At 39.4% G+C, this 13489-nt stretch overlaps 1 long non-coding RNA gene across 2 annotated transcripts; it reads left to right on the forward strand.

Annotated features, from left to right (window-relative positions):
- Window positions 1-8491: 8491 nt before the first annotated feature.
- Window positions 8492-12997, forward strand: LOC139792417 (uncharacterized). Of its 2 annotated transcripts, XR_011724265.1 has the most exons (3): window positions 8508-8922; window positions 9001-9137; window positions 12786-12997. It is a non-coding gene; the product is annotated as an uncharacterized lncRNA (long non-coding RNA). The 2 variants fall into 2 exon arrangements; XR_011724264.1 differs by having other exon boundaries at window positions 8492-9137.
- The last annotated feature ends 492 nt before the right edge of the window (window positions 12998-13489 follow it).

The following is a 13489-nucleotide window of genomic DNA, read 5'->3' on the forward strand; positions in this document are numbered from 1 at the left end:
GAGGGACCTCAAGGAAATGACAAGAATAATTCTATGTATTAGTCTCTACACTCATGGCAGTCAGCGAAGATCCTGAATGTGTCTAGAGAGAAGTAATGTGTCAGAGAGAAGTAATAGGGAAGTAGATCTGGTGTTGAAGCAATAAGCCCTTATCTAGGAAATGATAGAACATGGTTTGCTCAAGGAACATGAAGACAGGCAAAAACTGCAGATGAGGGTCCATAGTCAGCTAGCAATGACAAGAGAGTCATTCCACTGCTTTTCCAAGGCACTTGTGCTCCAGGTCCAGCCTGCAAACCTCATTGATTTCATTATCCATAAAGTAATGTTACAACTCAGATAAAAATGAGAGGATGGCGTGGTGGAGCATTTTAGGAGAAAAAAAATCTCTGACCACCCAAAAGGGAAAGTAGGAGCTGGAACACACAGCAAAGCTAAGAGCTTGAACAGTCCCACTTGTCTTACACCCCATCTTGTCTGGTAAATCTTGGCTGTCACCTCACATTCCAGTAATTCCTGCCTTCCTGTAGCCACCCTCCCCTTCAGCCAGAGAAAGACTTCAACTGACCTTAACTCTCATGTAGACTGTTAATAGGGAAGATATCCATCACCTCAATGAAGTGATAATGGTGGCTGATACAGTTCCCTGCCTCTATCCAACGGGATGAGGTTCAACAAGGCCAAGTGCCGGGTCCTGCACTTTGGCCACAACAACCCCATGGGGAGCTCCAGGCTGGGGACAGAGTGGCTGAGAGCAGCCAGGCAGAAAGGGACCTGGGAGTCTGGATTGACAGGAAGCTGAACATGAGCCAGCAGTGTGCCCAGGTAGCCAAGAAGGCCAATGGCATCCTGGCCTGTATCAGGAACAGCGTGGCCAGCAGGTCCAAGGAAGTGATTCTGCCCCTGTGCTCAGCGCTGGTGAGGCCACACCTCGAGTACTGTGTCCAGTTCTGGGCCCCTCAGTTCAGGAAGGAGATTGAGGTCCTCGAACAGGTCCAAAGGAGGGCAACCAGGCTGGTGAAGGGACTCGAGCACAGATCCTATGAGGAGAGGTTGAGGGAGCTGGGGGTGTTCAGCCTGGAGAAGAGGAGGCTCAGGGGAGACCTCATCACTCTCTACAACTCCCTGAAAGGAGGGTGTAGCCAGGTGGGGGTTGGTCTTTTTTCCCAGGCAGCTCTCAGTAAGACAAGAGGTCATGGTCTTAAATTGTGCCGGGGGAAGTTCAGATTGGATATTAGAAAGAATTTTTTCACGGAAAGGGTGATCAGACATTGGAAAGGGCTGCCCAGGGAGGTAGTGGACTCTTCGTCCCTGGAGACATTTAAAAGAGACTGGATGTGGCACTCAGTGCCATGGTCTGGTAACTGCAGCGGTAGTTAATCAAGGGTTGGACTCGATGATCTCTGAGGTCCCTTCCAACCCAGCCTATTCTATGATTCTATGATTCTATCAAAGAAGGACATTCAACAGTCTTAGAGACAACATCTCAAGCTAAAAGTCCAGGCAGCAAATTCTTGACATAAAAACTGCTACAAAGAGGTGCTGAGAGGGGATTTAGGGACACTGTGGGCATTAGTGTTCCTCTTTCCTAAAGACAAGGTTCAAGGCAGTCATGGACCTTGGACATGGTGTCTTTTGCTATATCATGGTACATGTGTGTGTGGGAAGAAATATTCATGCTCTCTGTGATAATTTCTGGTGTTAATTTTCTAATGAAGACACATACCTGTGGTCTAGCCAAACTGTATTTAGTGCAGGGAGAGGGAGCAAAATTGATGTTAAGCAGTCTTTCTTGTTCTCTGTTTTCTTTGTTCATGAAGAGGATACTGTGAAGGCAACAGACACTGCCAGGGAAGGAAAGCTGGGTGAAGTGATTGCTTTGAGCTGGCATATCAAGTTGTATGACCCAAGAGCTCCTGAAGAACATAACAAAGCCTGTCTGTCATAGTAGGACATAGTAGGACATAGACTTCATGAAAAGTCATGAAAAGTCCTCATACAGCATGAAAAGTCCTCAGCCTTTGCTACAGTGCGCAGTTTGACAAATGATGCAAAGATAAAAATAACTGATATTAAAAAAAAATAGTTGAAGAAAGTGTTACTAGGAAACCAGTCATTCAGTGGAGGGCAAATCAGAACCCAATGAGTCTGTAGGTAATGAAAATTATAGTGCTGAGTAAGCATGTGAAGCAGGCTAGCAGTAATCATTCCATTTTTCAGGGTAGGACAGGCTGAGATGCTTGGCTTCAAAAGAAAATTTTAGCTTATTTTATTGTAGACTTTTTGTGGCTATGCATGTTCAAAACACAGTTCTTTTCTAGGGAAGGAGGACTCCATAGCCTTTATAAATGAGTTTGCCCGAGTGGCTTCATTGCTAGGATTTTGTCCTCACTATCAAATCCCAATCGCTTTGCTGACAATGAAACTAAATTGTTTTTTGTCCTACCACCTCCCAGCAGACCATCACCACCTTTGTGACAAGCTTATGCCCTGGAAGCCTGTTATCATGCCCCTTGTAATTCCCCTCTAAGAGAACACAGCTCAGTCTTTGACACCTTTATTCATACATTCTTATAACTTTAGTTGATCCTTAGAGACCATCCATCTCTATTTTGCCATCTCTAAGTGTGCCTGGAACTGGAAAATGGACTTCTGCTGCAGCTTTCTAATCCCTGCTTCTTACTCACAGGGTAGATCTGAGTACATTTCCAAAGTAAGGCTTGCATTTTTTGTAACAACACCACAATATTATTTATTTGAATTTGAAATATATCATAATCTCAAGTTTCTTTTTTTGCCCCACAGTACTCCTGAAAATATTTCATTTCTTTCCTGTTCTGTAAATGCTCATTTGATTTCTCCTTCCCAAGTGTGATGCTTTAGATATGTTTTTACTGAACTCCATCTTAATTTTTTTTCATTTGGACAGAAAACTATTTTGAATTCAGATCATGGTTTCTGAAATGCCTGGGAGCTTTCCTCTCCCCATTCCTCACTGTCACCTGCAAATTTTCTAGGTGTATTCTCTGTTCCAGGTATCATCCATATCAAGCACAAAACACAAGACCTTCCAATAATATTCCATTTAAATGAACCATTGTGTGTGTCACGTAACTGAGTGCCTGCAACTTTTCCTGTTTGCTCTTTTAGGTAGCAATTTTCCTTGCACTTAACTAGATCATCTTTTCAGTTAATGTCCAAACTGTTCATAAGAATGTCTGTGCTATGGCCTGCACCTTTATTCTTTGTTTAAACAAATTTTATTAGATATTAGTCACTAACTTCTTTAGTGAAGACTGAAACAACAAAAGGATTTAATATTTTGGCCTCTTCTGTGCTGCCTATTTGCTCTCCCAGTTATGAAGCTATGTGTCTTTCGTCACCTTATATTCTATCAACATTTTCCAGTTGCCTTTATGCCTCCTGCTATTTGTAACTCCTCGTGTATCAAACATTTTGCTTTGTCTTTCCACATTATATAGTCAAGTGTCCTGGTTTCCAGGTTTTCTGTGACACTTTGATTTCCAGGTGCCTAAAGAACACCTTGGAGTACCACATTAATCTGCAATTGTGTTTTCTCTTTCCTTTGTACCTGAACAGCTTGTTGTAGAACCTTTAATATGTAATTTTTTCAGTATCTGCCAGTGGTCCCCTACTCTTTTATCCTTTCAATTACCTTCTTAAGAGGCCTCTACCACAGCTTCCACTTTTTTAGAAACCTGTTTGGGTTTTGTTTGGTTTTTGTTTTTTTTTTTGGTAGTACATGCTTAATATCAAAGATTTTCTTAAAATAGTGGTATGTCATTTCATACTTGCTTTTACACAGACTATCTTCTACTTGTGGATTCTCAAGGAACCCCTCATTATTAGCTGAATCAAATTGATTTTAGATGTGTCCCCAAATATCATCCCTCCTCACTCCCCTGCCTTCTGAGAAAAATCCTGTCCTCTGTATATTCCAAGACCCCATTCCAAGGCCTGTGTCCTCCTCTATTGCTTTTGAGTAGGTATTAAGCTATTGGATGTGCCTTGAAGACTCTTTTGAGCTTCTCTGCGAGTTGCCCAAGCAAAAATCTTTCTCATGATTTAGTTTTGTCCAGAACTTGTTTTTACCCAACTTGTTTTTTTCTTTCCACATTTCTTCCCAAAGGCAGTTAAGACTCCAGCTTCTCTACCTTCCCTGAAGTGGAACGCAAGTCTGAATGCTTTGTCTTGTCCATTCTTTTGAAATAAGCAGTAACTGTGTCCCTAGTCCAGGTACCTGATTTGTTCAATCAAGACTTCATGGCACCTATCATGTCATGGTTTTGTGCATGTGAATGCTATAAGTTTCCTGTTTATTCAACACATTATTGATATTTGCTTATAGCTATTCTGGATATTTAGCTGTTTGCCCTATTACCCTCTGTTCTTGTGGGTTTTTTCCTAACAGTTTCCCTATGGAGATTGTTAACAAAGTACTAACTACTGCCAAGCAAAGGGCATAGTGGTGGCTTTGTGATGTAGATATTGGTCAGCCAGGAGACTCCAAAATTACTGTCATTTCCATCTATCTCTGGACAGACTCCACATAGTAACAGCTTTCAGTCTCTGCCAACCTGGTTTGGAGCAGCCTGCCTGTGAGTGATTTTGCATGTCTGTCAGCCAAATCTGAGAGCCAGTGCAAGAATGTAGTACTTAGAGGGTGTTTGATACTCGTGGGAGCCGTCTGGGTTGGGAAACCAATGACTAATTTATGAATTGAAAAAAAAAAAAAAAAAAAAAAAAGGAAAAAAAAGAAAAATAAAAAGATTGGGGTGGGGAAAGGAACAAAATAACTAGCATTTTAGTTACAAATACAATTGTAATTACATGTAATTTATCACTGTAAATCAGAAAGATTTTTTTTGCTTGAGTGTTCCCTGTAGGTCTTAATAAAGATTAAAGCTGAATTGGAATCTCTCATACAAAACGTGAGAAGGAGCTGCAGCCACTCGTGACGTGTGACATGGTTCTCAATGAAGTGCCACGTTGTTGGTTTTACAGAGCAGGCAATGTGCAGCCCAGGTGGGAAATGTTGGCCAGGGAAGCTGCCACTGAAATGTCCTTCACTTCCCTCAGGTGTAAGTCCTCCATCAGAGGGTAACATCCAAAGCATTGAAACAATGACAACCCATCACAGAGATTGCACACATTCATATATACACACAGCTTTCCTCTATACACTCAAGACATACTTCTCTTTATTTAATTCGGAATAGTTAATGCACTATAATTAATGACATAATAATATAATTCATATACTCTAAGGAGGAAGATTACAAAACTCATAAGAAACACTGTCAGTTGTTACAGATAGGTGACAAAAATGAAAATCCCGTTTGTGGTTTGTGTGAATTACTTTCTAACTGGGTTTTATATGTATACCAACTTTTCTGTTACGGAATATTTGGAATGTTTGTGCATTTTCAGATAAAGACAGGCTTGTGCTCACCTATCACTTTAGATGTTGCAAGGAGATGAGTAGGAAGCCCATCCTGGACCAGACAGCTAAGATGTTCTGAACTACATGTTCAGAAGGCAAATGAGTTACAAGTCCTATTTGTTTTCCTTTAACACAGCAGGTCAGTCACAATCATACACAAAATACTGTTATGAATTGCAACTATACCAGTTACAATTTGAATTTTCCAAGTGTAAAAAAAAAGACAGCATAAGCCTTCCTGGTTCAACAAATCCTCCCACTAAATTCACCTTCTCAAAAATGTCAAGTCTATAAAAAAATCTTTGTGAAAATCTTGGGATCTAGTGCACTGAAACAAAGTAATGGTCATGAGCCCTCTACTAAGAACTGACCCTCTCCTAACCCTTTAGCTAGGGCTATCAGAACCTATTAGCTTCTCAATCCCATCTTATCTCTGCTGTTGGGCAAAAGCACAGGGTTCTTGATATACTTGTGGCAAGGCCAAAATCATAAAATACCTCACATCCAAGCCTTGAACTGCACCTGCACAGAAGCAGGAAACTAGCACTGTTTACAGAGCCACAAATTCCTTGTACATACAAATAGTGACTGCTCAAATGTGATGATTTAGGCTTTAAATAGACAGAGAGGCTTCTTAAACACCTGAGAAGCCCTACAGACCAGCTGATCGACCCCCAAGACTGGGCAGCTTGGAACGGGATGCAAGGTACGGGCCCTTAGTGCATGCCCAGAACAAGCCTTTTATTTTCATCCAGCATTTTATCCAAGCTAATGTCTAATTAGAACTGAGAACTCAGTGTGCTTTTTGCTGCTGCTATGACAGTTCTGAAAAGCATTTTGTGGACATCAATTGTGTGTGGTAGTTTTGCACTGAGCTCCCCAGCTACCGCAAGAGAAGAGAGGGACAACACGAGATCTGTTTTATTATTGCGCAGTACAGATAATGATACACTAACCATATCAAAAGAAGCTTTGTAATTATTGGCTCAGGAGCTCTTGTGGTTATTTTACATTTAACCCGCACACCCATTTGGTGTCTGCTGGCACATGGTGGCCATATGGAGGGCAGAAAGCATTACTGCCTACCAGAGGAGAACATAATCTGGAGAGCGGAGGCATTTTCATGTGTTGAACAAAGTTCCACCCACATCATAAATGGGTCTTTCTGCCACATTGTAAGATGCAGGGGAAAAAAAAAAAATCACATAAATCTTCACAGAGACTCTACAGAACTTCAGTCAGAGAGTGTCTTTTATGCAGTCCATGAATGCACTGTTGATGCTTTACAATAACAAGTAATAGTCATTTATCTGCTCCCAATATATTTTGTCATGCAATACTACTATGTATTGTTGGAGCAGTGTCGAAAGGCACACAAACTGTTTTCCTGCAATGAAAAATGTTAATGAGACAAATTATTGCCTGATGAAAATGGGCAAAGAAAACCATGGAAACTTATGCAAGATGAGAATCCATCAAGGTTATCTGTAATTGCATCTTTTCCCTTGTTGACTTGCAGGCACCAAAGTTTAAAAATGTCAGAAGCAGTTACATATATATACACACATATATAGGTGCAAATTTGTGAATATTCTGTATTATCATACATAAAAATATTTATGTGGAGAAAACACACTTCTCTGTACACCTACATAAGTGTGTTTGTGTTTATGCATGTATTTATGCTTCTCTGTCTCTGTGTTGGGAAGAGGTGCTGTAGAACTTGTATCCAGGTCCTACATGCTTACTAACATTTTGGACAAATTTTATGATTGCTTTTATGAGCAGAAATTGAAAAGGAGACTGAAAAATTAGCTTGAAACAGAATTCTCAGTTGTCTTGCTGGTCTTGTCCTACATTATAGCATAAATAGCGAGGGAACTTAAACACATGGAAGGGGGGAATTTTGTTTGCATTGCCTAAACAAATGTTTTTTTAACTGTATAAAAATAGGTGGAACAGGAAGATAGGCAGGACCAATGTAGAAGAAAAGCATGTTTGTGCCCAATTCACGGGAGGATTGTTAAAGAACATTTTATCATAACAAAAATATTACCCTTGGAATGCCAGCAAGATCAATGTCAATTTAAGTTGCCTTTCCTTTTTATTTCTAGTCACTGAAGTTAGACTTGTCTTAGAGTTATTGTGACTAGCTGATTTTTTTATTTCAGAAAATGTTCTCTTTCATTCACAAATCAATAGCTCTTTGCTAGCCCTGGCTTTGCTCCTTGCTCTTCTCCGTCAGCCCTCGCTAAGGGCCGTTGCTAAGGGCCAGAGGAAATGTCCCATTGCATTTGGTTGAGAAATCAGGGAGGAAAAGCACATTTCTGCAAGGTTCAAATGAAGCACTTTTCCCACAGTTGTCCTGCAACATAGGAAATATGATTCTAGCTGGAACAAGCTGCTCATGATTAGGACTCTCGTGTGTTTCAGAATTTTGACAGGCTGTTCCTTAACTCATAAAATTAGCGGAGTGCTATGATGGGATCTAGAGAGTAACATTTTTTTTACAGTATGGGATTCCAGGCAATCTGTTTCAAAAGGAAACTTACAAAGTTCTCCTTTTTCGCTTGGTGAATTTAACAGAAATCTTCCTGTGGGTTTCAATGATTAAAAAAACAATAATTCTTTAGACAGACATCTTCTAATTCCTTTATTTGACAGCAGCTGGGTGGGGCATGTAAAAATTTGCTAAAGGTTTTACAGACAGAAAAGTAATAAATCTACTGAAATTCTCCATTTAATCATAGGGAATGCAGCTGGAGCAAACAGAAACCTTCAGATCCATGGAAGGTACCACATTTACCTTCTGATGCTTTTCATTTTAACTATACTTTTCAGTTATTCAAATTATTTATTTAAATATATTTCATGGTGTCTTTTACAGATAGCTTGGACAAAATCATATCTTTCTCTAAATAAGACATACTCTAAGCCATGCTGTGGCTTCCTATGCCTAGGAAGTCCTGTGCAGCAATTCCACCACTCTTTCAAGTGACTCTATCAATAAAGTGATCAATGCCTCAATCAGTGTTTCTCCTGAAGAGCTACTCACCGTCCAGCACAGAAGAAATACAGTTCTTTGGGATGTTGCATGCAGTGGAAGCCACATTATCCTGGTTTCTCACACACATGAGCTTGGTATTTAACAACCTTCTCTATCAAGGTCACTGAGCATTGATAAGGAACCCCAGCCAGGGTTATAAGACCAACATAAACACGAATACATAAGCCAATCACGTCAGGCGAGTGCATTTGGTCGTGTCTCTGCTACCCCATCCAAGAGCTGAGGGTTTCGTGTGCATGCCTACTGCCTGTAGGTTACAGTGCTAATGAGCATGGCTTGTCTCCTCTGAACAATCTGTGCTGGAGTTGGAATATGTTTCCTGTGGTTCATCAGAAGAACTGGCAAGCGAACAAGGCTGATAGATGTAGTTCAGACTTGTGAGGATTTCCTGGTAAGATTGTTTTTTTCCCTGTTCAACCAATTATGAAGGCAATGGTGGAGATGAATATCCATTTCCCTTTGTTTGCAGTTGCAAAAGTTTGGCATTCACTGCTGTTTCCTGGTGGTGTAGAAAGCCAGGGGAGTAACGGGTTGCTGTAATGGTTTGGCCTGAAGATTCTCCCTGCGGACCTATCAGGTGGTGCTTTAAACTATGTGCCCTGCAAGGTGAGAGCTGTAAATAAGACCTGAGGAGAGTCTTAAGTGATTGCTAACATTCTGAACGTAAGGTGCCAAACTTCATTACAACTCTTCAAGATTTGGATAGGACAGAGATATTTTCATTTCTTTAGAGTAAGGAAATAGTGGAAATTAAAACTTTTGAACCGCATTCTTCGGAAATACCCAGGAGGTGCGGTGAGTGCATTTCCTTTTTCAAGCCTGTGAAAAACCAGCATTTCTGGAGGAAATAGAGATGGCCTCTGAAGGATGGTTGTATGACACTTATTTTGGTGGGATTCCGAGCTATCACACCCAGCTTGTTACCTCAGAGACAGAAGCTGACGTTTTAAATATGATCATGGAGCAGGGTACATTCTGGAGTAGCCAGAAGCTGCTGAGTGTTCAACACAGCCACGGGCTCTGAGGGAGCTGGAATTGAAATGAACAAGAAAAACCCACAGCCCTGGGATCCATTGGGAAGCACAGCATCTCCCCCCTCCCTGTGCTAATTAAAGCATTTCCATCAGAGAAGGTTTTTTCTATTCAAATGCCTCCATGGCAGAGGATTTTTTGATGATTCGTGATGTATGTGTTTAAGGAGACCAAGGAAATGGCCTTTCTGCTGGAGCTTCTGCTTCTTTCCCTTGAATAGCCATATGTTCCCCCAATTCGTGCTTTGATGTAGATACTAGAAACGAAACAAATGTGTTGGAGATACTCTGAATTTTATCAAGTCAGTGTTCACTGGGTATCTTAAAGTCAAATATTTTTTTTTAATATATGTAGTTACAACCTAGGATTTTAGGTTGGATACTTAGCAAGTAAGTTTCAATTAATATTTGTGCTTGTGCCTTGAGGACTGAGCTGCAAAAAGCAGGGATTTGCCAGAAAAATTGTCACACAATACAACTGACACACATTTTTCCACCACCTTCTATCTTCTTCACTTACTCAGTACGTAAGAAGAGTTTTCCTTTCCCAAATGCTTACCAAACTCCCCTACAAGACTTGTAGCTGCAAATGACACCACTTTTCCCTTTTTATTAAAAAGGCCCAGAGAAAACGTGTGTACAGGGTGTGACTTAATCTTTAATATTCTTTACACTCTCAGCTTGTCTGAAGTTGCCAGTTGCATTCCTGTCATTTATTCATCGAATTTTGCCACATGAATTCTCTCCCTCAGCCTTGAAGGTCACCAGTTGTGATTTGCTAGGCTTAAGGAAGAGTTGCAATCATGTACTGAGGCCACAGATCTTCACCAGAGAAATGGCAGGGATGGCAGGGATGGCAGAAGGCTTTACAGCTTCCACCAGAGGAAGGGTCTCTCTGAAAGCAGCTGGGTTGGTTAGAACAGCCAGCACTGGGCAGGTGGAAGAAGAAAGTAACTTCATCATCAACCCAGGCATTTCTGCAAGAAGCATTCAACTACAGACTGAATAGTTGTAATTCTAGTTACTTGTCTTCTTTTCACACTGTTGCAGCCAGAAGACTGAAACTGCCATTTCAGGACAGGTTTAAATTCAGTGAGTCCAGTGTGAGCAACATGACCCTTGGTTTCCGTTTCTAGGAAACATCTCTCAAGAAAGTGGGGCCCGTTGCATCAATAATTTCTTGGTTGCTACATCTCAGCCCCAGTCCTGCAGAATTTACCAATGAACTTCTGTGCAATCCCCATTAAAGTTATTATAAACTGATTATATCATGGCTCGTGGAGAATGGTACAGAATTTGCTTGTTTATTTATCTCTGGCTGATTTTCTCCTATCAGAGATTTCTACTGCCCTAAAAATGAAAGGTTAAATTCCTTCAAGTCGTTGTCCTAGATACTGCCATATCACTTTATTTGGATTCTATGGAGGATGATATGTGCACCCCTTTGTAAATGCCATTCTAATAATTCTCCCTTGCATTATTTTTTCTGAAGGACTCCAAAGAAAAGCTTGTTGAGTATTTTCCCACAATATATTTATTTGTATCTGAAAATGCTGACCTGTCAAAATGGAACCTTTTTGTGGGAAAGTATTTTTTTCCAGTAAGAAGGCTTCTCAGATTCAGAAGTTAATTTCTGGAGGGAAAAAAAAAAAAAAAAGCGAAAAACAAACTTTCCCTTCTTTTCCTCCTAATAGATAGCTGCTCAGGCATTCCCTGGGGGACATGGGCAAGAGAGGTTCAAATGCCATTGATTCAGTGTGTTAGACTGTTTCTGGGGAAGCTATGCAGAGCACAAACAGCTACAGACAAAGTAAAAGGGAGTATTCTTGCTTGGGTTTTGTCTCTTATGCCTGTTGCAGCAATTTTTCAGGAAGGTCCTAATTTTGTTTCAATACACAACAAAAGCAAATTGTGAAATTTCTATTGTTTTCTAAAATACTAATGTTTTGCAGAAACAGTAACTCAGCAGCGATCGCCTTGCAGATCCACTCCTATCTTGTTAAAAATGCAGATGAGAGAGTCAGTGCATTTGGGATCTACAACACATATGTAGTCCTTCTGGAATCTTTGTAGGCTTTTAGGAAGCATCCAGGGTCTGGTTCTGCAAATTTATAAACCATAAGATGTTATGAACAAACTTGCATTGGTTACTTAACCAATGGAGCTATTCATACCCTTGATGCCAGCATAATGCAAACATAAAGTTTTATTAAAGTTATTAGAAAGATTTCCACTGGACTTGAATCCAAGTTCATTACATTATGTCCTTGTGTCTTGCAGTTTTAATTTGACACTTGATCTTCTCTTATTTTGAAGTTCAGATTCTATCAAAATAAAATCAATCACTCATCTCTAAAATTGCAGAACAAGGTACTGACTTTGCTACTTTTTAGAGACAGTGGGAACTCAGGAAACTTGGATTTTTTCCCTGACTTGCCATTAACTTTCTTAGACTATCTATCATTATTTATTAATTTCAGTAACAAATTTTATTATTCTAAGATGTGAGGATATTAAAGCACTAGGAAATACAACATCCTGGTAAAACTCTGCATTACAGTGCTCATAACCCTAATTTACTCAATGTCAATTTCACAATTAGGACATTATAATGCAGTTTTCATACACACTTATTACAGTAATGAATGCAGAATTACACAAATATAACACAAATAAAATTTAATCAAGATAAATCTCAGATAATAAGCAGCTAGGAATTAGAATAATATGCCACAGAGTTTATATGTATAATTTTTTATCAATAAGTAGTGCGACAAATTGTCATAATATAAACTGTTTACATTTGTTTTAAAATGTTCCATAATACTGATTGATGTTTAGGACTCAGTCTTTATGTACTGTATAAATACCATAAAAGTTCACAAACTAATAAGATAATTAATTTTCCAACCTGCATAACTCCAGTTTCAAATCAGATTTAAATACTAATTCTTATAATGTGCTAATTGTTTCAAATGGAAAAAAATACAAACAAACAAACAAAACCAAACCAAACAACACACAACAATTTACTGTTTCACAAAGCTGGCAGAAGAGGACTCATGGAAAAGAGTTTTCTGTTCATAAAGCAAATTCTACCATAAAACTCATGTCTTTTAAGTTAAAGCTAACATTCCATGAAATATTGTTCATCCTTACTTCACAATAAAGTTGCAGCTTTGTCCTCTGCATCATATATATGCTTTTGCCTTCTCCTCTGCAGTAACCATCTTCTTGAATTTTCTTCACTGGAAGCATGCTGCCAAAGCAGATGGATTCTTAAAGTAAAATGCAACTCTAATTATTACTCCTTAATCTTCAGCTATGATATTTATGTTGTAATTTAAATTGGAATAATAAGTGCAGTTTATCATACTTATCCTGGGAACGACATTCTGGAATTAAATAAAATTATATCATAGTGTTTTTCACATATTTCACATTCTCTGGTATTTTACTACTATTTTAAAAGCCATACCTAGAATACATTAGGACATAAGGGTATGTCTTGAGGTGTGTTTTTAAGAGCGGTAAGTGCTTAGCAGCTGGTAATAGTATTACTACAATTTCTTTTGCATTTGATTTCTTTATGAACTTTTAAAAATGCTTAAAAGAACAGCTTCCTCTAAGGAAAAAACCTTCATGCTTGAGAGTAACAAATATTTCTTGAAAAGAGTGAAACATACAAGCGTATCAGAAAACAGTGGTCCCTGACTAAAGAAAATAAACTGACTTAAGAGAAAAGTGGGTATAGTGTGCATCTGTAGGTAGCAGTATTTTACATTCAAAAGCTTTCTACATGAGTCACATCCTAAACCAGAGTTGAAACTGAATGAAGACATCACTGCTCCAGTCCTGCCTGCCTCCCCAGCCACAACTCCCAAATTTAGGGCTGCAATAATGCAATTGTCAGATGACAATTGTTGC

This window comes from Heliangelus exortis, chromosome 2 (genome assembly GCF_036169615.1).
Source record: "Heliangelus exortis chromosome 2, bHelExo1.hap1, whole genome shotgun sequence".
NCBI classification, from domain to species: Eukaryota; Metazoa; Chordata; class Aves; order Apodiformes; family Trochilidae; genus Heliangelus; species Heliangelus exortis.